The sequence below is a fragment of the Prionailurus bengalensis genome, chromosome B2 (genome assembly GCF_016509475.1).
Source record: "Prionailurus bengalensis isolate Pbe53 chromosome B2, Fcat_Pben_1.1_paternal_pri, whole genome shotgun sequence".
Classification (NCBI taxonomy): Eukaryota; Metazoa; Chordata; class Mammalia; order Carnivora; family Felidae; genus Prionailurus; species Prionailurus bengalensis.
Genome location: NC_057349.1, coordinates 86652882 through 86680143, shown reverse-complemented (window position 1 = coordinate 86680143; position 27262 = coordinate 86652882). Strand labels below are relative to the sequence as shown.

The following is a 27262-nucleotide window of genomic DNA, read 5'->3' as shown; positions in this document are numbered from 1 at the left end:
GCGGGGAACGTCCTGGTTGTTGTGAGGCGGAAGGGCCTTGTTTGGGAGCCAGGTGGCTAGGTTCCTGGAATACTGCAGGCGGGACGCAGTGGGGCTCAAGTTAGTAAAGTGTTACTTTAGGTTTTTGTATTGTCAATAGTGTTTCAGAGCAGTGTTGATCAAATTAACTACTTTTATTTTTCTTGTACCCTTCATTTGTTTTTGGGGGAGGAAAGGGAGAGGAGATGTGCCTGTGCCTGCGATTAGTATCTCTTCGCTCGCTATTAAGGAGCAGTCCGTAGTGAATTATGTTAATTTTTATATGGACACAGAGCAATTGTACCTTTTGGGTGACAAATGGGAGACAGTACTGAAGGTAGGTACTCTATTTTTTTGCACAAAGATGACGAATTTGGGTACCGTTAAAGGTTGGGAATTGTTTCCTGTTATTCTAGATTTAGAACGTCATTCTTTCCCGTTTCTCCTACAGGGAATATTGGCTCTATCAAGTAATGAAATAGGAACATATGATAACATGCATATATAGCTACCGATGAAGCAAAGGGCACCTTTATTTTGCTTTACTCTGCATTGAAATCAGTAAAAGGTGGGTATTTACTCTGAGGTAATTTACTCTGAAGTACTCATTCTCTGTCAGATACCATGGATTACATTGGTTGGTAAGGCAGATATGATCTTGCCATAAACAACTTATAAGTCTAATGAAGCAGATTTTTTTAGTACTTAATATAAACTGTAAAAAGTAGAACAATAGGGAAAATATAGCATACCATGTGATCACTTGGCATCCAAACTTGTTACTTACTATATAGGACTCTGTCAGCCTGGAGTCTACTTTTTGGCAGCATCAGCTGCTGCACACCACATGTGGATTGTGGCCTAGACACACCAAACCCTTTCAGTATCTTTTCTGGAATGCCTGTCCTATTCCTCACTGCACCATGCCCCCATTTATTTTGTAACTTATTTTTCCATGATGTCCCAGATTAAATAAAACTCTTCAATGAAGCCTTTTTTTAATTCCTACAATTATTGTAGGAATTATATATATGGTGTCTAGTAGCTAAATGCTATTATAGTCTCTAATAACAAGCAAAACTACATTGCAATTTTTACTTACTACGTCTCTAAGTCTGAGCTCCTCGGTGCTCCTTAGCATTAGTATGACATCGGGTACATAGTACCCTGGTATACTCCATATAGGTTGAATGAACAAGTCAGTGTAACTTTTTTGGTGCAGCATTTTACTTTGGTATAGTAATAACATTTACATTTATTCGTAAAAAGGAATAATTCCTAAAAAAGGAATAATTACTGATTGTATTTCTTAGATCCTAGAGTAAAATGGTAGCCACTAGGAAGATGAAGCTATTTAAAGTTAATTAAAATTAAATAAAATTATACCAACAATGAACAAGTGGAATTTGAAATTGAAAACACAATACAACTAGCATGCCCAAAATTACATTGGCACCCCCCAAAATGAAATACTTAGGCATAAATTTAGCAAAATATGTACAAGATCTATATGAAGAAAACGACAAACTTTGATGAGTGAAATCAAAGAAGAACTAAATACATGTAAAGGTATTCCATGTTCATGGATAGGAAAACTCCAGGAAATCTTATATTTTCAAGATGTTAGTTCTCTTTAACTTGATCTATGATTCAATACAATCCCAATCAATTTCCCAACAAATTGTTGGGTGGATATTAACAGTCTTATTGTGAAGTTTATATAAAGAAGCAAAATACCCAGAATAGCCAACACAATATGGAAGAACAAAGTTGGAGGACTGACACTACTGGACTTTAAGACTTTCTATGAAACTACACTAATCAAGATAATGTGGTATTTGTCAAAGAATAGACAAATACATCAATGGAATAGAATAGAGAGTCCAGAGATAGACCAATATAAATATAGTCAATTAATTTTTGAGAAAGGAACAAAAGAAATACAATGGAGAAAATACAATCTTTTTGACAAATGTTACTGGAATAATTGGATAGTCACACACACACACACACACACACACACAAATGACTATAGATGCAAAACTTAAAGCCTTCATAAAAATTACATTTGGAGTGGTCTGCCTGCGTGGCTCAGTGGGTTGAGTGTCCAACTTGTGATTTCAGCTCAGGTCATGATCTGAGGGTCATGGGATTGAGCCCCGCATCAGGCTCCACACTGAGCACAGAGCCTGCTTGAAATCCTATCTCTCTCCCTCTGCTCCTCTCCCCTGCTTGTGTTTGCACTCTCTCTCTCAAAAAGAAAATTACATTTGGATCATAAATCTAAAAGTAAAATGCTACTATAAAGCCCATAGAGATAACAGGAGAAAATTTAGATGACTTTGGATATATCACTGACTTTACAGATACGATACCAAAGGCACAACACATGAAAGCAAGAACTGATAAGCTGGACTTGATTAAAATTGAGAACTGGTCTGCTAAAGTCAAAGTCAAGAGAATGGAAGACAAGATATAAACTGGGAGAAAATCTTTGCAAAAGACATTTCTGATAAAGGACTGCTATCAAAATATACGAAGAAGTCTTAAAACTCAAAAGTAAGAAAACAAGGAGCCCAATTAAAAAATGGGCCAAAGACCTTAACAGGCATCTCACCAAAGAAGATGTATAGATGGCAGAGCCACCTATAAAAGGATGCTCTGTATCATGTCATCAAAGAAACACACATTGAAATAAGATATCACTACACAACTATCAGAATGACCAAAATATGGAATATTGACAATACTAAATGCTGATGAAGATGTGAAGCAATAGGAACTCATATTTGTTGCTAGTGGGAATGCAAAAAGGTACAGCCACTTTGAAAGTTTGGTGCTTTCTTACAAAATATAAAAATACTCTTACTCTATAATTGGACACTTGCACTCCTTAGTATTTACCCAAAGAAGTTGAAAACTTATGTCCACATAAAAACCTACACACAGATATTTAAGGCATCATTATTCATAATTGCCAAAACTTGGAAGCAGCTAAGATTTCCTTCAGTAGGTGAATGGATAAATGAACTTAGAAATAAGAGCTTCATTCCTCTAAAAAAAACCTTTCTAACAGCTTGTGTCTACAGACTTAAGTCAAATTTTTGACACGTATATTATGTGGGAAGGACTCATGGTCCTTCACTACACTAGGTACATGATTGAGAAACCATCCTCAGATTCATTTTAAATTCAAAGGCTAATAAAATACATCCAGGCAATGGAATATTATTCAGCACTAAAATGAAATGGGCTATCAAGTCCTGAAAAGACATGGAGGAACCTTAGGTGCATACTGCTAAGTAAAAGAAGCCAATCTGAAAAGGCTACATACTGTGTGGTTCCAACTATATGACATTATGAAAAGGCAAGACTGTAAAGGCACTAAAAAGACCATTGATTGTCAGGGGTTGGGGAAGGTGGAGGGATGAATAGGCAGAGCCTGGAGGATTTTTAGGGCAGGGAAAACACTATGATATAATGATGGACGTGTGTTGTTATCATACATTTGTCCACACCAATAGGATGTAGGACACCAAGAGTGAGCCATAATATAAACAATTAACTTTGAGTTATTATGATGTATTAATGTAAGTTCATCATTTATAACAAATGTTCCACTTTGGTGAGGGGATTTTGATAATGGAGAGGCTACATATGTGTGGGTGCAGAGAATCTAGGGGACATCTTTATACCTTCCTTGCAATTTTCTTATGAACCTAAAACTGCCCTTAAAAAACAGTTTAAAACTTTAAATAAAATATAAAAGTTAGTCCTTCATTCACAATAGCCACTTTTCAAATGTGCAATAGCCATATGTGGCTCATGGCTATCTTATGGAACAGTATAGAAAACCATTTTCATCTTCAACAAGAGCTCTATTGGACAGTCCTGGTTTCAATCTTTGATAAAGGCACACATTTGTTCACTCTGAAATCATGAGACTCAAAACAACTATCTGCACCTAACAACTATACCTTAACTGCAGTATCAGTTATTTTGAATGGGGAATAAGAATGAAAGGGGACTATTTCAATGTTGGCTAACATCATGATAAACAGTAGAGGAGCTTTAAGTAATCTAATGTATGAATAGGATAATAGTAAACAGTACAAGTGGCTACTGAATAAGAGATGAAAGATTCCTCTTAAGAACAAACTGTATGTAGACTTGGAAAATAGAGCTTCATTCCTCTAAAAAAAACCTTTCTAACAGCTTGTGTCTACAGACTTAAGTCAAATTTTTGACACGTATATTATGTGGGAAGGACTCATGGTCCTTCACTACACTAGGTACATGATTGAGAAACCATCCTCAGATTCATTTTAAATTCAAAGGCTAATAAAATATTCTAACATTTGTAATGTGGATTGATGGTTTCTTTGATGATATGAGATGTGATCCTGTAAAATTCCTCCAAGGTAAACCATACTTTTAATAAAATTTGAAGACTTTTTCTTTGTTTACTAGAAAATAAAACAATAAAATGTGAAGTACTTTTTCCAACTCAACTAGGAAAATAAACCCAAGCAACTGCAAAATGTGTATTCTTAACCAAGTCATTGCAGAGAAATTACAAAGACATTGTGTTAATATTGTCACTGATATTACCTTATTGTAGTTAGGGATTTAACAAGCACCTTGATACCACCATCAAAAATGGCAGTTCAATCTTATACATAGAAAGCATCAATACCTTTGGAAGCTACTATGATTTATGGGTGAAAGAAAAGCCAAAAGTTCAGAAAAAAGAATATGAAATTGAAGAACTGGAAATAAGGGAAGCAAAGAAGGTATAGAGGGTGGAATAGTTAACAATACCTCTATGGGGTCAAAGAGAATGAAAATAAATGCAAACCCGTTGACTATTAGAGCAAAGAGGTTATGACTTTTAAGAGGGGATTTTTTTTTCCTGCTATGATAGCAATGGAAGTTAGATTGTAGGATACCTCAGGAACAAATGTGAATAATGGGAGCAAGAAAAAAGAACTGATCAAGTATTAAATGAATAGAAGATAAGTCAGTGAAAAGAGAGATTACAATAATGTTCAAGAGGTAGGCAGCAATTATGCAGGGACCATAGAATCACAGCGTATTAGGGCAGGAAAGCCTCTTCAGATCATTCATGCTAGTATCCACCCACAGTAATAATTTCTCTGCAAGGCCCTGGCAGATTATGTACTTTTTGTGTGACCACTTGAAGTGATAAAGTATTCCCTTCTTTGCAAAGTAGGTTAATTCATTTTGGGACAGATTTAACAGAAATTCCTTCCCTATACTAAAGCAAGATCTATTTCTTTGTAACTTCCGTATTCTTTCCTTGAGTCAGCAGAATGACTGTAATATATCTTTCCCATGACCACTCTCCAGATATTAAGTATGTCCCTCCTGTTTTCTTTCTCCAAGTTTAGCATCTAAGATCCTTCATTAGATCTCCTGAAAGAATTTCCAGACCTCTAGATATCCTGGCCATCTTCTCTTATTGAACTCTAGTTCGCCAGTATTAGCTTTTGAAAGTGATGCCCAGAGGAATTTAGTATTTTACACACAGTCTGAATAGAGCAGGTGACAGATTAATTTCCCTAGATATTATACTTCTGTTAATTGGACTCTTGGCTTAAATTGAGCTGGTAATGAACTGTATCTAAATTGCTATCAAACTAGGTTTAGTCAACTCTGTATCTGAAAAAATTGAATTTAATTTGATAAATTTCACCTTGTTAGCTTTGACCCATTCATTCATTTATTATTTCAACAAATAGTATTTGAGATCTACTATATGCCAGTGTTTTACCATGGGTGTACCAAGAAGAGCAAACTGTTCTAACTAGTTGAAATTCTTTCCAAAATTAAATGTCCTTCAACATTGTTATTTCTGCCATCACCTGCCATCTATAAGTTTTTAAAATATAATTAAGTTTTTTCATTCTAGTTAATAGCAAAATTGATTAAGAGAGAAACAAGGATATAGTCTGTGATAAGTTGGTGACACTGGTATGTTAGGATTCTAGATTCAAAAAATTTTAGAGCTAGAGGGAACTTTAGGGACATCTGAAAGTCTGATTCATTAGTTTTATAGAGTTAACACATACCTTTGAATATGATTGTCTTAAATACCATATTTCCCCTTTTGTTTAGGGGAAGATGGTGGAATGCCAACTTGTTTATGGAATTCCAGAATTGAAATTTATCAGTCTTGGAAAAACTTTTCAAGACTTACTCTTAAAGAACTCTTGCTGTTCCATTAGTAATCACCATTTTCTTTATCAAAATCCTACAAAGCTATTTAATAACTTATTTTAGAATATTTTTTTGCTTTCCTATATTTTTCTTTTTATTCTCCTTCCAAAATGAGATTTAAAATTCTTTTTGATATTTGTAGGTTTTGTTGGATGGGGGAGCAAGTTTTTGTTCATTGTGACCCTTCATCTTTATCAGTAAAGCAATAACTGGCATCCCTTCTGCTTCACATCACTTTATCATTGGTACATAACCTTTGTAGTCTGGCCTATGGAGTCAAATGCATGTACTTTATAAACTATGAAATTACTTATCTATTTATGCTCCCCTTACTCCTCGCTAGTGTTGTGACTATATTGTCAGAATTTCATTTTAGAGCCACATTTTTGTGAAAGTTGTTCTGCAAATATATATATTTATTCCCAAAAACACTAAGTAGTCTTTTGTTTCCAAGGGAACAAATTCTATATTAGTCTTTTCTGGTTTTGTTCCCCCCCTCTCCCACCATTTCTTCACAGTGCTCTATTTAGAGCCAGACGTATTAGCTCCAGGCATCAGTTGCTTTCCTGAGTACACTTCTCCACGGTATAACTGCCAGGCAAAATGACAAAAAGTCCAATTTGGAAAGGAACAAGTTAGTGTTCTTGTCAGTGCTTGGACATTGTTCTCAAAGAAGCTAAAATTCTTCTATTTTATCAACAAAATATTATGTAAAGGACTATATTGGCAGTTTGTATCACTGCTAAGGTACTGGTGTGTAGAATGGTATGTAGAGTTAATAGTCATAGGGACACATTCTAAAGAAATGCATAGTATCTGTGTTTCCTCCCAAACAAAAAGTCACACTGGCTCAAATCTCCAGGAATGATTTGTGTCTTTCTTCTTCTTCTTGGTACCTTTTCACCACTTTCACCTACTTCACCCACGTCTAACACCTAACCTCTGGCAACTGACAAGTGTGTTGTCTGTATCTATGAGTTTGTTTTATTTTAGATTCCACATGTATGTGAAATAACATAGGATGTGTCTTTCTCTGTCTGATATCTTTCTTCTTTATCTCTTGCTCCTTCTCCTCTCTCAATTTTCTCCTCCTCCTCTTCTTCCTCCATGTATTAATTATTAGTTATACCAACAAGATATATGTTGTAAAGAGATTGAAGACTTTATAGTAGCAGCAGTGATAACATCTGGAAGTTGTGAAGAGCCACAGCTGGTATACCTAATATTCACCCTTTTAAATTCCATTCTGAGATTGTTTCAGAAAGTAAGTTCTGGTCAAGCTCCTAAAGGTACTCCAATCAAGAGTAGTTGGTAAAAATGTCTTCAGATATATAGATGCACAGTGTATGTTATTACAAATCTTTACGGCAATTCTTGTGTTCTCTTAAATTGATTTGTTTCTTTGAATCTTAAAATCTGTGCTCATGTTTTAAGCAGATTGACTGTGTTTATGAGACAAATACTATTGCTGATATCTGTTATTAATCATCATAGTAACTATATCCCTGTGTAAGTTTTACATGGATTAAACACTTAATGTCTTCCTTATATCTGTTTGACCGTAGCAATTCCAGTTGATTTCATTTGGTCAGCAAATACACAGCACATAAGCTAACACTCTTCCTTTTAGGACCTAGAGTAGACCACTAATCAATTACAGCATTTGTCTTGCTAAGCCTGGAAATGCCTCAGAATCCTTCTCAAACAATGTTCCAGCCAACTGCTAACAATATATTAAAGTTGGCACTTGCTATGAAATATATTCCCCATTCCAGAGCAAGGCCATACTTCTGAGAAATATCCTAATGTAAAAAGACCTCTGGGCAGTAGCATCAGAAATATAAGGATCACCAGTGAAGTATGTCAGATACTTCTCTGAATGAGGAATTGTACCAGGAGAATCAGATATAGATCCTAATTTCTCAAGAGCCAGGAATTGACAGAAGAGAATTCTGTTTTAGACTTAGAGTAAATGTTGCATGGAAACAAAAACAGAAAACATACTTTGGGGGTATATCTATAGATCTCTAAATTGTCTATCTGTGTGGCCACCACTCAGATTCCCCTTATTCTACTGAGTAGTTTTTTGTATTGCACAATGGTGCTTAATTGTGATGTCATACATGTTTCCTGGAGCTAATGATCCAGGAGGTAGTGAAAGGGGACACATATGTTTTTAGTTTTATTTTTCCACAACATACAGGAAGGAGCTTCTTAAAAGTGGGAGTTCATTCTTTCCCTAGTGGTTCTTACTGTTTGGTTTCAGGAAACTTTTGTGGTCTTAAACATTTTGAGGATCTCTCAAAGAGCTTATGTATATGGCTTATATCTATTTATTGTGTTAAAATGGAAATAAATTAAAATAGTTATGAACAATGACTGCAGTAAAATGAGTGTTAATGTAAATAATATATATTTTTTGTGAAATTAATCTTGTAGAACAAAAAATTTAGTGAGACGAGTGGATTTGCTTTAGGTTTTCCCAAGTCTTTTTAACATTTGGCTTGTCAAAAGAAATTTCAGAGAATTTCACTTGATATATTTTATTGAGAGAGAAACAAACTATTCATAAGCTGGGAGACTTCAAAACTAAAACTGGTGGAAGCATGGCTTTCAGTAGTTACAGCTCAGTTTATAAAGCATGAATGAGGAAGTGCATTGTTTTGTGATTTGTTACTAGAAGCTTACATTCCTTTTATGGTAGTAGCACTCTATATGCTGATTTGTTTGCATATCTTCTTACTTGGTTGGCTAGGAAGCTGTAAAGTCATGCTTATTTGAAGGAAATGTAAGTTTTATTTAAGGTTAGAGTTGGCATTTCAGGGAAATCAGGGCAGTTTTAAACTTTGGTTATGTGACTATAAATGTTTGGTCGCAGGGGTATATTCAGATTGTGCCCTTCATTTTGGATTCTTTTTAACAGGGTCAATAGAAACTTTTTCCGTGTGTTACGATATCACACATCATGTAATTGCTGGAAAACTTCACTGTATGCCAATGAAAAAAAATAAGCGTGAAAAAGACAAATAATGATGTAATACCACTTTGACAATAGTTTGACATCATAACCTCTGAAAGATTTTAGGGACACCAGAAGTTCCTTACTGACACTTTCAGAACTGATGCTTCAACCTTTTCTGTGATGACTGCTGACTTGATGTAGAATGAATGTATCAAGTCTCCTGCTAGGGCTGTCCTTGGCATTGCATCATTTAAAAGAATCAGGCCTGTGGAAACACTATAATCAGCCAAGATAATTCATTCAACTTAATATTTATTAAAGACATTTTCACAACTTTTACAATATTTGCATTCATAATTTAGAGAAAGTGTACCCCTAAATACAAGCAAAAATAGAGAGTTAAGATCTGGGGAAAAATAATGGGGTTTTCAGGCTACATAGCTCTGTAAAGTTGGCTCATTCATTTATTCAATGCTTATTTATTGAACACCTATTCTGGGCAGAGGGGATACATAAATGGCTAAGACAGCTCTAGTTGTTACCTTCATCTGAGCTCATAGTCTGGTTGTATAACTTGCACCCCAAATATGGCTTTTAAGCAAAACAAAAACAAAAATGAAACAAACAAATATGTCAATTACAGGATTATCACCAAAAGGTAAAGAGGGACCCTCAGGGAAACCAAAGATTTTTGGAGATGTACTAAATAGTTTGCCTACAGTAAATGCCACAATGGACTTTTTAAAGCTGTTTGTTCATAGCCTCCATTGACGAAAGCTGAGGACGAGAACAACATGCAACTCAGAGTATCACAGAAACTGCTTTCTTTGAAACAAGCATTATCATCCATTTGTTGTCAGTCTTATAAGATGGTGACTCTAAAATGAAATTACTTTTAGGGGCTCCTGGGTGGCTCAGTCAGTTGGGCGTCCGACTTCGGCTCAGGTCATGATCTCGCGGTCCGTGATTTCGAGTCCCGCATCGGGCTCTGGGCTGACAGCTCAGAGCCTGGAGCCTGTTTTGGATTCTGTGTCTCCCTCTCTCTTTGACCCTCCCCTGCTCATGCTCTGTCTCTCTCTGTCTCAAAAATAAATAAATGTTTAAAAAAAATTAAAAAAACATAAAATGAAATTAGTTTTGTTTTTTAGATCCATATTTTCATAGTACAGCCTCTACTGGTCCATTAGACCTGTAGTAGTGCTGCCTACCAAAAATTAGTCCCAAGGTTCTACCTTATAGCAAGGGGACCAAGAAATGTGGAGAAACCCAGACTATTTGATGGGAAGTAAATGTCTGATAGAGCTGGAACTGTATTATACAGCTGAGGGAGTATTTCTTTAGATGGAAGGTTTTTTGTTTTTGTTTTTTCTAGAATGGGAAAGAATGGTCTGTGTTATGGAGTGAATTGTATTCCACCCCCCCCCCCCCACCAATTTATATGTGGAAGTCCTAATCCCAGAACCTCAGAATGTGACTGTATTTGGAGATAGAGTTTTAAAAGAGGTAACTACAGTACAGTGAATTCATTAGGGTGGGCCTTAATCCAATATGACTGGAGTCCTTATAAGGAAGAAAATTAGGACACAGAAATGTATGGAGGGAAGATCATATGAGAAGAGAGAGAAGACAACCATCTACAAGCCAAGGAGAGAAGCCTTAGAAACCAAGTGTGCCCATACTTTGATCTTAGATTTCTGGCTTCTGGAATTGTGGGAAAGTAAATTTCTGTTGTTGAAGCCACCCATTCTGTGGTACTTTGTTATGGCAGCTCTAGAAAACTAACAGTATGAGTATATGATGAAGAGAAGAACTATTGAAGGAGAAGTAATTAAAGATAGGAGAGTAAGGGAGAAGGAGGCAGAAGGATTTTCTGGAGAAAATCCCCAGAGTGACAGAAAACTATGTGGTAAAATCCAGATAGATGGTATGTAGTGATTTGAAAAATAGCACCAAAGATATCCATGTCAATTTCCTGGAAACTATGATAATTACTTTATATGACAAAAGATGTGATAAAGTTAAGTCTCTCTCTCTCTTTTTCTTTTTTAATTGGCAGGGGAGGGACAGAAATACATCAGGGGAGAGAGACATTCTCTTCATTGAGTATGGAGCCCGATGCTGGGCTCGATCCCATGACCCTGGGATCCCATGACCCTGGGCTCCCATGACCCTAGGATCATTGAGTCAAAATCAAGAGTTAGATGCTTAACTGACTGAGTCACCCAGGCACCTCTAAAGTTAAGTCTCTTGAGAGGAACAGTTTATCTTGAATTATCTGAGTGTGTCCTACCATAATCATGTGTGTCCTTATAAGAGAGGCAGAGAGAATTTTGAGACACATACACAGAAAGGGAGAAGGTAATGGGATATAACCTCAAGCTCAAGAATGCCTTAGCCACCAGAAGCTGGATGAGGAAAGAATACATTTCTTATGTTTTAAGCCACCAAGTTTGTGGTAATTTCTTACAGCAGCCAGAGAAAACTAATAAAGATGGGCTAAGGAAAATGTCTTCCTTTTAGACATGAAGTATAAAAGTAGGGATGTTTATACATTAATTATCTTGGAGGTGGTGAAGTAATTAAGACTATCCATTTTTAAAAATTTTTTAAGTTTATTTATTTATTTTGAGAGAGAGAGAGAGAGAGAGAGAGAGAGAGAGAGAGAGAGAGAGAGAGAATGCAAACAGGGAAGGAGCAGAGGGAGAGGGAGAGAGGGAGAATCCTGAGCAGGCTCTGCACCATCAGCCGAGAGCCCAACACGAAGCTTGAACTCACCAATTGAGGGATCATGACCTAAGCTGAAATCAAGAGTCAGATGTTTAATTGACTGAGCCACGCAGGCATCCTAAGACTGCCCATTTTGTAAGCAATAATGCCTCACAAGATTTTATGATGTTTTTATTTGGTAGAGACCCCAGACTTTAGACTGAACCCCAAATATAATAGAAAGCATTCAGATGTTTAAAAATCTTTTACCAACAAACAGTAAAGCTTATTTTGCTTCATGAAGTACTTATAGATTAAAAAAATCAGACAGTAAATACAGGTTCAGTAATGAAATACCCACCTCCTCAAGATATGCATGTTTCATAAGTAAGAAATTTCCAATTGCTTTTCTTGAGGTCAAAACAACATTCATAGCAAGATTGCTTCTTTGAAATTCTATAATAGTACAGTGTTCTAGGTTGTGATATACTGCAACATAGCAAAGTCTAATGGATTTTCCTCACGAAAATCTATAAAAATTGCTATGATTGAACACTGCTTCAGAACTTGGTAAATACATTGTTTATCTAAAATCTCGTATGTGTTATCATACTTATTCTGGCAGGTGGGGGGAAATTTGGGTGAATGTTTGTTGTTAGCAGAAGGATGAATTAGTTTTGCACCTATGAGTTGGCATCCCACAAAACCCATTCACAAAATAGTTGCTTACTGGAGTTTTTTATCATTATGGCTGAGAAAGAGAGGCACATCTGTGCTCCTTGCAATATGAGACATTCATCTTTCAAGCAAATATACGTGCCAGAAGAGATTAGGATATGAGCAAAAAGATTCAGTAAGTGGTTCTATTTGAGACCATGATTCCAACATTAGAGGCAAAATTGAGATTCAACCCTATAGCTGTATCGTGAAAAGCCACAATAACCATATGGAGGCTTCACACATTTTACTTCTGTTTGAGTAATTTGGTAGAGAAAACAACATGAAAAAGAAACATGTTTAGAAGTCCTTAAAGTATTACTAATTATTTATTTAGCTTGTTTCAGAAATTTGATATGTTACCTTAAACAAATATGAAATTCTCTAAGCATACAGCATAAAGTCATGTTCTAAACCCAAGTGTTTTTTCTTCCTAAGGACATTTGTTCAACAACACACAAATGAAACAATGGAAAGGGACACTGTGTGTGTGTGCGCACATGCTGGGGAGAGGCTAGAAGGTGCAGAAAACCCAACCACTGGGGGCATCTTCTAGCATTTCTTGAACCCCAGAGATTTTTTTTTTTGAGTTGAAGTTTTCTTTCTTTTTTTAAATTTAAATTCAAGTTAGTTAACATAGAGTACAGTCTTGGCTTCAGGAGTAGGACCTAGTAATTCATCTCTTACATATGACACTCAGTGCTCATCCCAAAAAGTGCCCTTCTTAATGCCCATCACCCATTTAACCCATAACTTCCCTTCCCTCCAGCAACCATCCATTTACTCTCTGTATTTAAGCGTCTCTTATGGTTTGTCTCCCTCTCTGTTTTTATCTTATTTTTCCTTCCCTTCCCCTATGTTCATCTGTTGTGTTTCTCAAATTCCACAAATGAATGAACTCTAAAGATTCTTGGCCTCTAATCTCTGACTCTAATCCTTCACCTGTTTCAATTCTCTTTACGAACAACAGCAACCTGTTTTATAAGTTTCCTGGGTTTAGTGACAAAGTCATTCATTTTTGTACCCACATATGTATATAGCACGGTGCCTTGAGGTAAAATACTAAATTGTCCTATGTTGATTATTACAATAGTCACTTATCTGTTTTGCTGATTTCAGTTTACATTTCTACAACATATTTATATTAAAAACATAATTATATTAAAAGTGTAGTTCAGGCCACACGTGCTTTTAAAAACACTTAATGGCTCTGATTTCATCAAAGTAATGAAGTACATACAGACGCCTAAAAATCTCCTGAAATAACCCTACACAATCTGTCCCAACTTACTGTCCCAGCGGTATCCTGATATCCTCAGCACCCTTAATGAAGGCTGGGATTCACCAACATGCCACATTGTTGTCCTTCTCAAAACCCACAGGATTACTGCAGATCTCTGAATATTTGCACCCAATAGTTTGTCTTTTTGAAAGATCCTTTCCTCTCTTTATCCCTGGCAATGTAATTTTCTCCTTCCTCTCTTCTCTAATATCCTTGATCTGCCCTCTTCTTGAATAATATAAGTACCTTAGAAAGCTTTAATTTTTTCCACATATAATTTTTAAACTTTATTCCATTATTTTATTCTTCACATTAGTCAAAGGTATAACACTTGGTTTTCTTCTGAGTTTCACCTTTCATATGTTCCTTCTTTCTTGTTTCAAATTCCTTCATTATGAAGTAGATCCATTTGTAATACTTTCTGCAAATAGCTATTGGTAGTAAAACTGTTATAGTCTTTATTTGTTCATCAGAAAATCCCATTAGATCTTCAAAATGGCTGCAGAATCTGACCACTTTTACAACTTGGACCACCATCATTCTAGTCTTCTTCAAACAGGTGATGGGAACAGCTTGCTACCTGATCACACTGCTTCTGCTCCTCCTCTCAGTAAATATTGCTAATTACCTCCCAAAGATCCATTCTCTTCTCTTTTGTTAAAACTCGTATCCTATTATAGTAGAATGACATAGTAATGAGCTAAAAATGACAATTCCTCACCTCTCTTGCAAATGAAGTGGTTGAGGGGATGTCAGAATTGTCTCTGGGTAAAGCCTTGAGGAAAGCTCTCTTTTGAAGGAGCTGATAAATCTGGGAAGAACACTCATTTCCTATTGCCTCTTCCTGCATTTTAATGCTTGTCATGTGAAAGTGGTAGCAAGAATTTCAGCAGCCACTGAGTCTAAAGTAAATCCAGGAGGATTACTGAGACTTTGGTACTGATATCTTTGAGGAATAGAGTCTATACTAGCAATCTCCTAATTGATACAATTTAAGACTAATGCCCACATAGCAGCTAGAGGAATATTTTGAAAATGTTGGTTTGTAAGAGAAAACATAAAGAAATGTTTTGCATTTTTGGAGTAGCCAAAATTTTTTTTATACATTACCCCTAAAAATACTAACTAAAAAGGAAAAACGTGACATGAAATATATTAAAAACTTTCACCAAAAGATCACAATAGATATTAAAGATGCAGAGTGGTAGAAAATATTTTTTGACATATATATCTGACACAGACTTTATATGCAAGAAATATAAAGGACTTCTACAAACAAGTAAGAAAAATACTACAATCTAACAGGAAAATGAGCAAAAGGCCTGATAGGTGCCTCACAAAAGAAAGTATCTAAATTACCATTAAACATTTGAAATGTGCAACTTCATTAATTAGAAGGGAAATTAAATGAAAACTAAATATAATTAAAACTAAGATAATGAAATAACAATATACATCCCCCAGAACAGCTAAAACTAAGAAGAATGACAGTATCAAGTATTGAAACATAGCTGGTGGATGTGTAAGTAGATACAATTTAGAAGAGCTGATTGGCTTATCTACTAATCCTTATCATACTTAATAGCTTATACACCAACAATTTCGCTCCAAGGTAAAATCCAGGAGACATTAATATATATTGTGGTAAGCTGAATAGTGCCCCCATAATGATGGCCACATCTTAATCCTCAGAACATGTGTTACCTTGTATGATAAAGGCAGGTGTGATTAAGTTAAGGCTATTGAGATGAAGAGACTATCCTTGATTACCTGAGTAGGCCTGATGTAATTGCAAGGGTCCTTATAAAAGGGTTGCAGGAGGACTTAGGGAGAGAGAGAGCAAGGAGTGGAGTGATGATGTTATAAGTCAATGAATGCCAGCAGCCTCCGAAAGCTAAAGGGGCAAGGCATAGAATTCCCCTTGAGACTCCAGAAGGAACTAGACCTGCTGACATCTTTATTTTTTCCCATGCACTTCATTTCAGACTTCTGAAGTATGAGAGCAGGGACTTTATTTTCATTAATACTACGTTGCCATGTCTAGATAATGTAAGTGCCCAATAACAATTGTTGGAAAAAAATATGTGAATGAATGAATGCAAATGTTTTTATTTCATTCTTTTTGATAGATAAATTATCATGGTATATAATTGTAGGTTGACCGTTATTTCCTTCAGCATGTTGAAGAGGCTTCTGGCTTCTCCTTATTTTTCAGTTCTTTCCTTTGTAACTTCAACTGGATGTTCTATCCTCTCTGTCTCTAAACTTCATTGTATCCATCTCTTTGTTTCCTTATGCTGTTCTCTGGGTAGTTTGCTTAATTCTATATCAAGTTGGTGAATCCTTTCTGTTTAACTCGTCTATGTAAAGTGCATACGTTGTAAGGCTAAATCTCAATGAATCATTACAAAATAAACATACCAAACATACCCTGTAACTACCACGTAGGTCAGTAAGTTTTGTCAGTACCCAGAAGCCTCCTGTCCTGATCAGGGTTACATTCTTTTAATTTTTCCATTATAGAATTTTAGGATGACAGTTAGTTTCTTTTGGCCCTTTAAAAAATACAATTTATTCTGCCCCTCCCCCGTTCATGCTCTGTCTCTCTCTATCCCAAAAATAAATAAACATTGAAAAAAAATTAAAAAAAAAAAACAATTTATTGTGTTCTGGCTGCTATTGCTTTTATTGAGAAGTCAATGATGAGTTTTATTATGGATCCCATCAACCTAGTCTGTTTGCCTTTCTTGTAACCAATTTTATGATTTTGTTGTTTTTCTTTGTTTTTCATTGATTTTACTATGATGTGCTTATGTGTAGCTTTCTTTGTATTTATCACTTTTGGGTTTTCTAATGCTACCTGAATCTATGGCTTGATCTCTTTTGTAAGTTTTTAAAAATCCATAGCCATACTCTCTTCAACTATTTTTCTGTCCCATTTTTCTCTCTTCTTTTTCTGAGACTTCGGTTACACATCTGTTCAAACTTTTGCTGTATCCCTTTTGAATCTCCTTTGTAATTTTCTTTATTTTCCTTCCTTTTGTTTCTTTACTTAATTCTGTACATTTTCTTCTACATATTTTCCAGGTGACTTATTCTTTTTTTATCTGTGACTAATTTACTATAAGCCCATATATTGAGTTATTAATATTCAGTCATTACATTTTTCATATCTAGAATTTTCATTTGATTCTTTTTTTCATTATTATTTATTTTTATTTTTAAATCTACATCCAAGTTAGTTAGCATATAGTGCAATAAAGATTTCAGGAGTAGAATTGAGTGATTCATCCCTATGTATAACACCCAGTGCTCATTTCAACAAGTGTCTGTTCATCTGTTTTGTATCTTAAATTCCACATATGAGTGAAGTCATATGATATTTTTATTTCTCTGACTTATTTTGCTTAGTATAATATCCTCTAGTTTCATCCACATTGTTGCAAATGGCAAGATTTCATTCTTTTTGATTACCAAGTAATACTCCATTGTATGTATGTGTATATACACATACATACATATATACATACCACATCTTCTTTATCTATTTATCTGTCAATGGACATTTGGGTTATTTCCATACTTTGGCTATTGTTGATATTGCTACTATAAACATTGGGGTGAATGTATCCCTTTGTCACAGCATACCAGTATCCTTTGGATAGATACCTAGTAGTGCAATTGCTGGGTCCTAGGGTAATTCTAGTTTTCATCTTTTGGGGACCCTCCATACTATTTTCCAGAGTGGCTGTACCAGTTTGCATTCCCACCAGCAATGCAAAAGAGTTCCCCTTTCTCTGCATCCTCGCCAACATCTGTTGATGCCTGAGTTGTTAATGTTAGCCATTCTGACTGGTGTGAGGTGGTATCTCATGGTGGTTTTGATTTGTATTTCCCTGATGATGAGTGATGTTGAGCATTTTTTCATTTGTCTGTTAGCCATCTGGATGTCTTCTTTGCAAAAGCATCTATTCATGCTTTTGCCCATTTCTTCACTGGATTATTTGCTTTTTGGGTGTTGGGTTTGATAAGTTCTTTATACATTTTGGAAACTAACCCTTTACCTGATATGTCACTTGAAAATATCTTCTCCCATTCCATTGGTTGTCTTTTAGTTTTGCTGATGGTTTCCTTCACTGTGCAGAAGCTTTTTATCTTGATGTCCCAATAGTTAATTTTTGCTTTTGTTTCCCTTGCCCCTGGAGACCTGTTGAGTAAGAAGTTGCTGTGGCTGAGGTCAAAGAGGTTTTTGTGTACTTTCTTCTCTAGGATTTTGATGGCTTCCTGTATTTAATTTTAGGTCCTTTATCCATTTTTTAACTTTAATTTTATTTTTTTGTTTTTTACTTTTGACAGAGAGAGACAGAAGTGTGAATGGGGGAGGGGACGAGAGAGAGGGAGACAGAGAATCTGAAGCAGGCTCCAGGCTCTGAGCTGTCAGTACAGACACAGGGCTTGAACTCATTGACTATAAGATCATGACCTAAGCCGAAGTCGGGCGCTTAACCTACTGAGCCACCCAGGCACCCCCTATTCATTTTGAGTTTATTTTTGTGTATGGTGTAAGAAAGTGGTCCAGGTTCATTCTCCTGCATGTCGCTGTCCAGTTTCCCCAACACCATTTGCTGAAGATACTGTTTTTATTCCATTGGATATTCTTTTTTTTTTAATTTTTTTAAATGTTTATTGATTTTTGAGACAGAGAGAGAGCATGAACAGGGGAGGGTCAGAGAGAGAGGGAGACGCAGAATCTGAAACAGTCTCCAGGCTCTGAGCTGTCAGCACAGAGCCTGATGTGGGGCTTGAACCCACGAACCGCGAGATCATGACCTGAGCCGAAGTCGGACGCTTAACCGACTGAGCCACCCAGGTTTCCCCCCATTGTATATTCTTTTTTGCTTTGTCAAAGATTAGTTGGCCATACGTTTGTGTGTCCATTTCTGTGTTCTCTATGGTGTTACATTGATCTGACTGTGTGTTCTTGTGCCAGTACCATACTGTCGTGACGATTACAGCTTTGTAATACATCTTGAAGGCCAGGATTTTCATGGCTTCAGCTTTGCTTTTCTTTATTTATTTTTTAGATTTTTTTTAATGTTTATTTATTTTTGAGACAGAGAGAGACAGAGCATGAGTGGGGGAAGGGCAGAGAAAGAGGGAGACACAGAATCTAAAGCAGGCTCCAGGCTGAGCTGTGAGATCATGACCTGAGCCGAAGTTGGACACTTAACCAACTGAGCCACCCAGGCGCCCCTGGTTTTCTTTTTCAGAATTGCTTTTACTATTGGAGATATTTTCTGGTTCCATACAAGTTAGAGGATAGTTTCTTCTAGCTCTGTGAAGAATGCTGGTGTTATCTTGATAGGGATTGCATTAAATACGTAGATTGCTTTGGGTAGCATTGACATTTTAACAATATTTGTTCTTCTAATCCATGAGCATGGAATCTTTTTCCATTTTTTGGTGTCTTCTTCAATTTCTTTCATAAGCTTTCTATAGTTTTCAGTGTATAGATTTTTCACCTCTTTGGTTAGATTTATTCCTAGGTATTTTATGGTTTTTGATACATTTATAAATGGGATAGATTCCTTGATTTCTCTTTCTGTTGCTTCATTATTGGTGTATAAGAATGCAACCTATTTCTGTGCATTGATTTTATATGCTGTGACTTTGCTGAATTCCTGGATCAGTTCTAGCAGTATTTTGGTGGGATATTTTGGGTTTTCCATATAGAGTATCATGTTGTCTACGAAGAGTGAAAGTTTGACTTCTTCCTTGCTGATTTGAATGCCTTTTATTTCTTTGTGTTTTCTGAGTGCTAAGGCTAAGACTTCCAATACTATCAGTATTGGATTGAATATCAGTGAATATTCACTTGAATATTAGTGTCAAGAGTAGACATCCCTGCCATGTTCCTGAACTTAGGGGGAAAACACTCAATTTTCCCTATTGATGATGATATTAGCAGTGGATTACTCATATATGGCTTTTATGATCTTGAGGTATGATCTTTCTATCCCTACTTTCTTGAGTGTTTTTATCAAGAAAGGATGCTGTATTTTGTTGGATGCTTTCTTTGCATCCATTGAGAAGATCATATAGTTCTTGTCCTTCCTTTAACTAATGTGACGTATCACATTGATTGATTTGCGGATATTGAACCAGCCCTGCATCCCAGGTGTAAATCCCAATTGGTCATGGTGAATAATTTTTTTAATGTGTTGTTGGATCTGGTTGGCTAATATCTTGTTGAGGATTTTTGCATCCATGTTTATAAGGGAATTTGGTCTGTAGTTTTCCTTTTTAGTGGGGTCTTTGGTTTTGGAATCAAGATAACACTGGCCTCATAGAATGAGTTTGGAAGTTTTCCTTCCATTTCTATGTTTTGAAATAGCTTCAAAAGAATAGGTGTTAACTATTCTTTAGACATTTGATAGAATTCCTGTGGAAAGCTATCCTGCCCTGGACTCCTGTTTTTGGGGGAGGTTTTTTATTATTAATTCAATTGCTTTACTTGTTATGGATCTGTTCAAATATTCTATTTCTTCCTGTTTCAGTTTTGATAGTGTATATGTTTCTAGGAATTTGTCCATTTCTTCCAGATTGCCCAATTTATTGGCATACAATTGCTCATAATATTCCCTTATTGTTGTTTGTATTTCTGCTGTGTTGGTTGTGATCTCTCCTCTTTCATTCTTGATTTTATTTATTTGGGTCCTTTCCTTTTTCTTTTTGATCAAACTGGCTAGTGGTTTATTGATTTTGTTAATTCTTTCAAAGAAGCAGCTTTTGGTTTCATTGATCTGTTCTACTATTTTTTTTCCTTCAGTAGCATTGATTTCCACTCTAATCTTTATTATTTTCTGTCTTCTGCTGTTTTTGGGTTTTATTTGTTGTTCTTTTTCCAGTTCTTGAAGGTGTAAGGTTAGGTTGTATATCTGAGACCTTTCTTCCTTCTATAGGAAAGCCTGGATTGCTATATACTTCCCTCTTATGACCACCTTTACTGCATCCCAGAGGTTTTGGGCTGTGATATTCTCATTTTCATTGGTGTCCATGTGCTTTTTAATTTCCTCTTCAACTTCTTAGTTAACCTATCCATTCTTTAGTAGGATGTTCTTTAGTCTCCAAGTATTTGTTGCCTTTCCAGATTTTTCTTGTGGTTGATTTTGAGTTTCGTAGCATTGTGGTCTGAAAATATGCATGGTGTGATCTCGATCTTTTTGTACTTGCTGAGGGCTGATTTGTGTCCCAGTATGTAATCTATTCTGGAGAATGTTCCACATACACTTGAGAAGAATGTGCAGTCTGCTGCTTTAGGATGAAATGTCCTGAATGTATCTGTTAAGTCCTTCCAGTCCAGTGTGTCATTTAAAGCCATTGTTTCCTTGTTGATATTCTGTTTAGATGATCTGTCCATTGCTGGAGGTGAGATTCTTTATGTTTGTGATTAATTGATTTATATATTTAGGTTCTTTCATGTTGGGGGCATAAACGTTTACAATTGTTACATCTTCTTGGTGGATAGACCCCTTAATTATGATATAATGCTCTTCTTCATCTCTTGTTACAGTCTTTACTTTAAAATCTAGATTGTCTCATATATGTATGGCTACTCCATCTTTCTTTTCTTGACCATTAGCATGATAGATTGTTCTCCATCCCCTTACTTTCAATCTGAAGTTGTCTTTAGGTCTAAAATGGATTTCTTGCAAACAGCATATAGATGGATCTTGTTTTCTTATCCATTTTGTTACCCTATGTATTTTGATTGGACAGTTTAGTCCATTGACATTGTCATTTAGAACAAGAACTGAAAGATATGAATTTTTTTGCCATTATGTTGCCTGTAGAGCTGGAGTTTCTGGTGATGTTTCTCTGGTCCTTCCTAATTTTTGTTGCTTTTGTTCTTTTTTTGTTTTGTTTCATCTTTTCTCCCCTCAGAGAGTCCCCCTTAAAATTTCTTGCAGGGCTGATTTAGTGATTATGAACTCCTTTAATTTTGTTTGTCTGGGAAACTTTTAATCTCTCCTTCTATTTTGAATGACAGCCTTGCTGGATAAAGAATTCTTGGCTGCATATTTTTCTGATTCAACACATTGAATATCCTGCCACTCCTTTCTGGTGTGCCAAGTTTCTGTGGATGGGTCTGCTGTGAACCTGATCTTTCTTCCCTCATAAGTTAAGGACTTTTTTTCCCTTGCTGCTTTCATAATTCTTTCCTTGTCTGTGTATTTTGTGAATTTGACTGTGATATGCCTTGTTGATGATCAGTTTTTGTTGAATCTGACTGGTGTTCTCTGTGCTTCCTGGATTTTGATGTTTGTGTCTTTCCCCAGGTTAGTAAAGTTTTCTGCTATGATTTGCTCACGTAACCTTCTACCCCTTTTTCTCTCTCTTCATCTTTTGGTACCCTTATGATTCAGATGTTGTTCCTTTTGAATGAGTCACTGAGTTCTCTAATTCTTATGTCATGCTCTGTTGCCTTAGTTTCCCTCTTTTTTTTCCTGCTTCATTATTCTCCCTAAGTTTGTTTTCTATATTGTTGATTCGCTGCTATGCTTCATCCATCCTTGTTGCTGTGGCATCCATTAGAGATTGCTTCTCAGTTACTGCATTTTTAATTTCATCCTGACTAGATTTTACTTCTTTTATGTCCACAGATTTTACTTCTTTTATGTCCATAGCTTTTTTTAAACCCCAGCTATGATTCTTGTTGTCATGACTCTAAATTCTGGTTCAGACATCTTGCTTATATCTGTGTTGATTAAGTCCCTGGCTGTCATTTCTTTCTGTTCTTTCTTTTTGGGTGAATTTGTGCCAAGTTCTGTGTTTCAGCTTATGCAGATTGTTTTGTTAGTCCTCACATCAATTTTCTTGGTGTGCAAAATGCTTTGGTGCTGATCTAGCTGCATTTCAGGGATGAAAGAAGCGGAGAATTTCCATGCTGCTCTGCCATCTTGACCCTGCCCTGTTAATCCTCTCTATAGTTCTAGTTTAATGTGATTTCATTTGATTCTTTTTTATAATTTCTACTTATCTGCCAATATTATCAATTTTATATTTTATTTCCTTAAAAATATTAAAATCCGTTTCCAATAATTCTGTTATTTGGATTTTGGGTTTGTTGGTTTCTGTTACCTGTTTTTATCTTTGTTGTGATCATGTTGTCTTGTCTCCCTGTATCTTGTTTATTTTTTTAATGTAAACAGCACATTTAACCCGATGCAATACGGCTAATTTAGGGTATGATGATGTTATTTTCCATCAGAGAGGATTCATATTTTCTTCTGGTATATGGCTACAAATTCCAGATCATCTTTTTTTTTTTTTCAGATCATCTTAATTCAATAACAGTTTGTGATGATTCTTATCTGGGAGCCAGTGCTTATTAAAAGCCTGTCTTTTAATGATGGACTCACATTCCTAGGGTGTATTTCTGTGTGGACCCAAACCCAAGTCCAGGGTGTTTGCCATGACCCGTATTTTGAGTATGCAGTGAACTCCAGTTCTTGTCCCTTGATACCATGAATCTGTTCAAAATCCTACTAAGTTCCTGATTTTTTCAGATGCTTCTTCTGGTATAAGCATGTACGTTAAGCAAAAGTGACCCCAGATACAAAGCTCTTCTGTCTTCTTAATTTTATCCCCTAGATCTTGGTCTTCTAATTTATCCTTGCCTCTTTAAATTTCAAATGGAATCAAGTAGATTAAAAAAATATTTTGCCAGCTTTAATAGTTATTCTTAGCATGAGGGTTGATCTGTTTTAATTTGCTATAATTACCAGAAATGAAAGTCAGGAGGAATTACTAGCCTTTTCAATTATATAAGTTCTATTTTATTCTTTCTAAAGTTTGCCTGTCCTTTTCTTTTTTTTTTTTCTTTTTTTTTTTTTCTTTTTTTTTTTTCCTTTTTTTTTTTTTTTTTTTTTTAACGTTTTATTTTTGGGACAGAGAGAGACAGAGCATGAACGGGGGAGGGGCAGAGAGAGAGGGAGACACAGAATCGGAAACAGGCTCCAGGCTCTGAGCCATCAGCCCAGAGCCTGACGTGGGGCTCGAACTCACGGACCGCGAGATCGTGACCTGGCTGAAGTCGGACGCTTAACCGACTGCGCCACCCAGGCGCCCCTGCCTGTCCTTTTCTATAGAGACTTCTTTTGGTATGCCGTAGATTCCTTTTATATATCTTTTATTTTTATTCTAAATACAGTTATCTTATAGTGTCTACTCAGTAACTACATTATTGGAGGATATAATTTGTTCTTTATTGTGGGTTTTTAAAAAAGAGAGCTCTGGGTTTGCCTGCTAGATTTATCTCTTAATGGCTGTATGACCTTAGGCAGTTTGCCTAAATTTTTAAGGCTAATTTTCTTTCATCTTTTTGAAATGGAAATTGTGTTAAATATAATTCTCATAGTTGGTTCTGCAAGGTCGATTTTTGTTTTTGTCTGTTTGGTTAATATAAAGGGAATAAAATTGGGACTAAATTAAAGTTATAAGTTATAAATAAGTTATAAATGTTTTATTTTGTAGGTATAGAAAACTTGTTACTTTGGATCTTCCTGTAATCACAGTGATTCAGTCTGACATTACCTTGATGGATAGGACTTTAATCTTACTGCTAGAGAAACTTGGGAATTTTTGCTTCTAGAGCTATGGAGAGCTCTACTACAAAATGTGCTAGATGTAGTTTAAAACCTTTTAAGGTTTATAAGGGAATTCCTCATTGTCCAAAAATAAAGAAAAAGCAGGAATCTAGTGGGGTAAGCCAATACTGGATTTGTGGCCTCATAAAGGTATTTTCTGATAAAAGAGGCTTGTGTTTTCGTGGCTAATACCTTGTTCCTGTGCAGTGATTCCAGTAGTCAGTTCCTTCAAATGGATATTTTCTTGGTAAAAAAGACAATCTAGAAAAAAAAAATCTTACCATCAGCAAAGATATGTGACAAGGTCATTTGTTCATTCTTGGTTCCGGCAAGGGAGGGCAAAAGAGAACAAATTTCTTAAGAATTCCTGAATACAACACTGACCTCTTGTGGAATTGTTACTCAGATTTATGTAATCCCAATCCTAGAAATTAGAATAATGTGGTCATGGGTATCTGGCAGAAACAAATAAAACTATTCTCCAGAAAAGTCTGCATTTAATTCTGATCCCATCATTATTTCCATAGATTTAGACTAACTGAATTTACAGTTCAGAATTAGAAAACATTTAAGAAACAAGCCATTGTGAGTGAGAATCCATATGAACAACAACAGAATCTGAAATTGGGTAGAGCATCAGTGGGAGTTTTTGTTTTGTTTCATTTCATTTTTTTGTTAAGATGGGCTAGACTTAATTATGTTTATAGGTCAATATCAAAAACAGATTTAGATGGAAGAGTCAGGGTAAATAAACCAGAAGAATAGAGAAAAGTTGGAGGAAGAGGGCCCATTCATCCCCTGAGGAAAGGAAGCTGAGGTTGAAATATGAATTAAGCAGGGAGAAGACCTTGACTGATTTGTGTCTCAATTTTATCAATGTAATAGGAAAGCTGAAAGAGGTGAGATTGAGTATGGGAATTGGAAACTTGAGGACATGGGTAAAAGTTTAGATTTTGCAAAGAGGAGAGGAAGATGAACAAGAGGACTAATAATGATCAGTGTTGAGTGCCTGGATGTGCACATAAGAATTTGAGCTATTTTCATCTTATGAAGTGTGGCATTTTCTGTCAGGTATGGGAAGATGGAGAAGCTGTAAAAAACAGTTACAACCAAAGGCATATTAAGAACAAGGGCAAATGACTAATTCTTGCATCAAGAAAAATATGAAATTCTATTTAATATTTTTATTTTAAGAAGAAAGGGATTATGTTTAGGAGCTTTGAGAGATTTTGTTGCAGTTGAAGTGATTACAAATTTTAAAGTTTTTATGCTAGAAAGAGTAAACATTAGCTATTCAGAAAATTTATTTACACGAACAAATACTGGACAAATAACTCTTACTGAATTTCTTTACTTTTTACCTGATTATATTGGTTGCCAAACATTCTAAATAGTGTTTTCTCTTTCTCTAAATGTGTATTGCAAAGCATGGAACAAAAAAGTCAACCTTAAAACTTTTAAACTATATTCAGAAACCGGTTAGACACTATGCATGTTAAATTTGAAACCTTGACAGCCAAAGAACAAGTGCATGTATGAATTTTAAGTGATTTCCTACATCATTATTTCAATGCTACTGGAATCATTCACTGTGTTAGGTGTTCTAATCATTTATTGATTTTCTGGTAACTAGCATGGCAGCAGCAACAAAACCTCATACACTTCTGTCTAGAATTACTGCTGTACCATAGCACCTGCTGTGAGGAAAATTAAGTATAGATGAGAGATCCTTGTTGATTTAACTCCCAGCAGGTTCCACATGAAAAAAAAAAAACCCAAAACTTTGTTCCAGGACATCCTGAAATAAGAGAAGAATAAGGAGAAATGAGGGGATCTGAAACAATAAAAGGTAAAACGAATTGAAAAAGTAAACAAGGTAAGACATAATTTTTAAGAATTGTGAAATTCAGGGGCTCCTGGGTGGCTCAATCAGTTAAGCATCTGACTCTTGGTTTCGGCTCAGGTCATGATGTCACAGTTCGTGAATTGCATTCCTGCTCTGTGCTGTCAGTGCTGTGCCTGCTTGGGATTCTCCCTCTCTCTCCCTCTCTGTCTGGCCCTCCCCTGCTTGTACTCTCTCTCTCTCTCTCTCTCAAAATAAATAGTAAATAAACTTAAAAAAATAAAAATGAAATTCAGAGGCCAAGAAGAAAGGGCATCCCCAATAATGGTTTGGTGAGAGAGCTAGGCTTGGGAACTGCCCATTGTCAAAGGAAGTTGGAGTTGGTCTGATTCCAGTGCTCTTGGCATCTCACACAGCTCTTTGGCAAGAGAGTCTCCTCTGGAGGCTGCTAACCACTTAGTATCCCTCAGAGGGAGTTTATGAAGAACATTAGGTAAGATAGAGCCTTGTTTAACTTAGTTTCTATATTCAGTTTTGCTACTAAGAATTTCATAAATTGCCAATATTTTCTTTTTGTTATTTTAACATCGTGATGTTTGTTCAGAAAGACAGTGAGAATTAGAATGAGATATATTTTAGGCCTGACTAAAATATGATCAGGGCCTAGAAACATCTCTCCAGACATCTCATTATTTTGACTTAGCCTAGGAAGCTCAAGAAAACTGTTTCCACACCACCCAGTTGTTATATGCTACTCCCTTGATAGCACGCTGCTTCAGTCCATCTAACTCCCTGATTCTGTTTCTGCCTTGAGAAAAGAAGGCATCTAATGTGGAGTAACCGAA

General features: G+C 35.8%; 1 long non-coding RNA gene across 2 annotated transcripts; it reads left to right on the top strand.

Annotated features, from left to right (window-relative positions):
* Nucleotides 1–51: 51 nt before the first annotated feature.
* LOC122489778 lies at nucleotides 52–26450 on the top strand. 2 transcript variants are annotated; one of them, XR_006299001.1, is made up of 3 exons: nucleotides 52–355; nucleotides 470–586; nucleotides 26367–26450. It is a non-coding gene; the product is annotated as an uncharacterized LOC122489778 (long non-coding RNA). The 2 variants fall into 2 exon arrangements; XR_006299000.1 differs by lacking the exon at nucleotides 26367–26450 and adding an exon at nucleotides 2385–3176.
* Nucleotides 26451–27262: the final 812 nt, after the last annotated feature.